This window comes from Atractosteus spatula, chromosome 4, assembly GCF_055471065.1.
Source record: "Atractosteus spatula isolate fAtrSpa1 chromosome 4, fAtrSpa1.hap1, whole genome shotgun sequence".
NCBI lineage: Eukaryota > Metazoa > Chordata > Actinopteri > Semionotiformes > Lepisosteidae > Atractosteus > Atractosteus spatula.
Genome location: NC_142709.1, coordinates 40662770 through 40667336, shown reverse-complemented (window position 1 = coordinate 40667336; position 4567 = coordinate 40662770). Strand labels below are relative to the sequence as shown.

At 45.5% G+C, this 4567-nt stretch overlaps 1 pseudogene; it reads right to left on the bottom strand.

Moving 5' to 3' along the window:
* Positions 1 to 3491: 3491 nt before the first annotated feature.
* LOC148836335 (uncharacterized) lies at positions 3492 to 4165 on the bottom strand (annotated as a pseudogene).
* Positions 4166 to 4567: the final 402 nt, after the last annotated feature.

The window sequence follows — 4567 nt, the reverse complement described above, 5'->3', positions numbered from 1 at the left end:
TTGACACAGCTCCTCAAAATCATTACAGACTTCTTTCATCTGCCTAGCCATCCACTCATGTACGGCTCTGCTGACCAGAAACATTTTCTCCTGTTCTGTGGCGTTTGGCAGGTACTGCAGGGTATACCTGAGGTCTTGAATACAACTCTCGATATTATTCTCTGGCACTGCGGGGTCAAATCTCTCTATGTCCTTCGCTAGCTCTCTCAGAGAACGGAGATTTATTCTTCTAGCTTCTCCGCTGACAGAGATATGCCGGAGATCGTGGTCAGACCTGTCGCTGCTAGAGAGAGTGCTTAATAGCGACTCGAATTCAGACCTTTTAGCAACCATCGTTAAACTTAAAGAGTATTACTGTTAAGTACGAAATCACACTTCTACCACAGAAAACCACAAGATCAAGTATGCAATCAACCCGGTAGATCACAAAAGATCACAAAACAATCAAGCACTGCTTAAAGAGCAAGGGGAACTTTTTGTCTTTCGGCTTTCAGCACACTGTATTGTCGTGTATGAAACCCGCGGCGCTTTACATTGAATTATTCCGCTTGGTTGACTCATTTCAGTCTTACCATAGCTCACCCAGGGACGTCAAATTATGTAGTGTGCTCTCACGAGGCACCAGTTCTGTAGGGGTTTGGGCATTTACTGGGACAATTATTAATTGTGGCAGTAAATCACAAAATTGATTCTTTTAATGGTCTTAGAATCCAACCATGCGATATAACTCAAACAACGCACACACACAGGTACTAATACACGAGGATACATTTATTAATACATAAAATATGCATGTGAACCTAACAGATCTTATCGTGAGGGTTATCAGAATACAAAAGATATATATTCAATCAGTTACGAAGAGTTACATATATCAAGAGGACATACGTTCAGTATATCATTCATTTAGACCGTTTTGTAAATGAACTTGGTTATAACTTCTACATTAGATACTCAAAACAAGTACATAACTCTTTGGAATTAAATTGATATCAACTGATTGGGATAACAATTGAATTCTCGAGCAGTAATGCAGTGAAGTTAAATACTCATCCAATCTCTGGGGATTCAGATCTCCTCCGGGCTCTCTGGCTCCGTGCCAGGCTGTGCTGTGTGGCTTGCAACGGTGCGCTGCTGATGCTCACTGATCGGCTAGTTAGTGTTGGCTTTAACTAGCAAAGTTTGTGCAGAGGAGAAAAGATGACTGTGGGTCCCAGCAAGTCAGGAAGAGGACCGGTTCGTTCCTGATAAAGCGCTAGATCTGAATAGTAATTCAGCTGTGCACAGTTCCAACCTGTTCACGAGGCTTGCTGCTGATGCTAACCTCGGGTGGATCCTCAGGTTACTCTCTGGCAACCTCCGCTCTAGACTCTTAGAACAGAGGAAAGTTCTGGCACTCGGACACACTGGCCGTTCCGTGGTTGTCTGGGCTGAGTCTCAGGATGGTCAGGAGGCACGCTGCGAGAATGTCCTGCCCTTGGGAGCCTTTCTGCTCCTGGGCCGTCCTGCCCTGGAATTGTCTCGCACCCCTGGAATTCTCCTTAGAATTCCCTTTAGAATTGCCACTAGAATAGTTCTTTTACAGGCTCTCTGTGTTGCCTGTTTTTACCTGGAGGAACGTCAGCTCGTTCATTGGCTGAAAGTTTTATGGGCATCAGAGACCCACATGGGTTACTCGGCCCTACCAGTCCCTGATTGGTTGATCAAGGTAAGATATGAGTCACTTACTCCTGACACCTAGGAATGCAGTCCAGATGTCCATCTGGCACTCCCTAGACAGATAGGTGCCAATGGATGACCATTGATCATGATAGCCAGGCTTAGCTAAGTGCATCCCCATTTGGGAGCTGTGCCTTATCAAAAGTAAACATCTTCAAATCAACCTGCATGAATAGCTTCTCTGTGGCTGCACCACAGAGATGAAGAGAGAGATGGGGCCTCATTTGGGAAAGCACAGCAACACTTAATTCTGTCTTATTAATAAGCCTCGCCGCTACAGACAATTAATTGACTTTTTATATTTCTAAATATCACAACATGTTTGAATCTAAGTCATTTTTTTATAACAATGAATAGTCACCTTCTTTCCTTCTGACAGCAGTTCCTGCTTCTGCTTCCTGCTTCTATCGTGTGGGATCCCTTTAGATCTCCCTTCCGATTTAAAAGGTTATTAATAATATCTTCGGTGATGCATCTTCCCAGGTTAGCTGATCTTTTGCTGCCCACACATGCTTAAACAGCTCCCTGGGTAAACTATCACAAAGCCTTAAAGAACTTAACATTTTTATTATCAACAAATTGTAAATACGACGTTTACATTGGCGTTATTAATTTTTCACTTGAGTGTATGAAGGATTGTCAGCTGTCACTGAGAGCAGACCCCCCCTCTTAGGCTGCGCAAACTATTTTTTACATTTTTATAAAGAAATGGCGGCTGTATGCGTTACAATATAAACATATACTGTCAAACTTTAAATCAGCAATTGATTTAAAGACGATCTGTCAAAATGCAATGGAATACAATATTGTTGTTGTTGTTGTTATTGTTGTTTTTATCCCGTAAAGCGCTTTGAAAAGCCACCTTTGTATAAAGGCACTGATTCCTACGGAATGTGTTTTCTTTCTTCTTTTTTTCAGCATGGAATAAACCTATTACTTGATTCATATGGTTTGTGTGAGAAGCCAGTGTATCACCTTGTTCCACACCCCCACCCCTGTCTGTGTACAGTAGAGCCTCCAGTCCTGACTGGAGGAGCTCATTCAGCTGTGTCTGGAGAGAATCCAGGGTATCAGCTTCAACTACGTGGCTGGGCAGCTTGTTCCCCCCTCCCGCCCCTCTCTGTGTACAGTCGAGCCTCCTGTCCTGACTGGTGGAGCTCATACAGCTGTGTCTGGAGAGAATCCAGGGTATCAGCTTCAACCACACAGCTGGGCAGCTTGTTCCCCCCTCCCGCCTTTCTCTGTGTACAGTAGAGCCTCCTGTCCTGACTGGAGGAGCTCATTCAGCTGTGTCTGGAGAGGAAGAGGGAGAGGGGTGTGGAACCAGTGAACTATTTACATGGAAAATGGGCGATCTCCCCAGCCTGTACACCCCTTTCACTGTGTGACAGCTGCAATAGTCAGCGGCCTTCCTAAACCCCACCCTGACCACTCCTGTCCTGCCCCTCACCACGCACCCCAGCCGGGTGCTCTTCAGCCGCCCCCCGGGGCGAATGCACTACAATACTAAAAATAAGATACATTCTGCAGACATTCACAACAGCGACTGTCAGAAGATAGGACACAGCGACTCAGATACTTGTTGAATGGAAAGGGACACTTTCATTTTCTGTACGGCTGGTACAGCACCCCACCGCGCCCGCGCGCCAGCAGAGAGAGAGAGAGACACACACACCGGTTTTCATTGTCAAAAAGTAATTGTTTTTTACTTTTGTACATTTTTTTTTACATTCCTCTTGTTTAATAGGAATGTTTTGTTTCTGGACAGACTGTTAAACTAGAGGAAAAGAGCACCTCCTTCTTCGAAGCATTTCGTTGATCCGATCACGAATTATTTTCCAGTCGCATGAAGTAAGTGTTGAGAGTCTCCGATTACCATGTTACTAATGGTTTCCTGGAGATTGCAAGGCAAGGCACTTTTGCCTCTGGACCCATCGAAATTTACCGATGTGGTCCACCCCCAGTAAATTTCAAAAGTCACAAGATTTCGAAACACGAGGGCAGCATAGCGGTCGGCTCTCGCTTTCCCATCTATACTGATGCACTGCACGTACAACCCCCACTCTTTCTCTTGAGTGATGGGCAACAGTTGGATATCTGGAAGAATTGTTCGTCCCACTGGCGTCTGTGAATTCCGCTCTGTAAACAGTGCTTCCTGAGGGGAGATAGACGGCGGGAACAGCATCAGTCAAGTCCTGGGCGGTGGTGAGCAGAGAGGCCGGGATGGAGTGTCCTGAGGCGGTGTGTGCTCTGTGGGGGGCAGAGCTTCCGCCAGGCATTGCAACCTGCGCGGCGGGGAGAGGCACTTATTGGGAGACAGCTGCTTTAGCGTTTGACTGCATTTACACACTGTCTCCGGCTTCTGCATCTTCAGGAGTGTCTCTAACCTCCCAATCCTCCCCAGTAATGTGTCATACTGCTCCCGCTGCTGCCGAAAAGTCTCCATACAGGTGCTGCTTCTACAGGTTGGCACCCTGGCCAGTGGCCGAGAGCAGAGACCCACAGCCTGTGGCAAAATAACGTAATTCATGTAAGAAATAAAGTCACACAGTAGTATTCATCAGTTGCGGAACAGACGTCAAAATAAACTTTTCTTTTCATCCGTCTTACCGCTTTCTTTTTTACTGTCCTGGTAGTTTTCGAAGATCGTTTCGCCCGTGTGGTGTTTTCCTGAAGAACAGGCTGCGAAGAAATATTTATAATAGAATGTATAATTCAATACGGCAATAATACTTTGTAATATGTGCTATAATCGCGTATTTCAAATGAAGCCTGCTGTATTTCCTTACCCTTCGCTCTTTGCAAACTGGGGCGGCAGAAGCACCTCGTCTCTTCCCTTAAAAGGTCT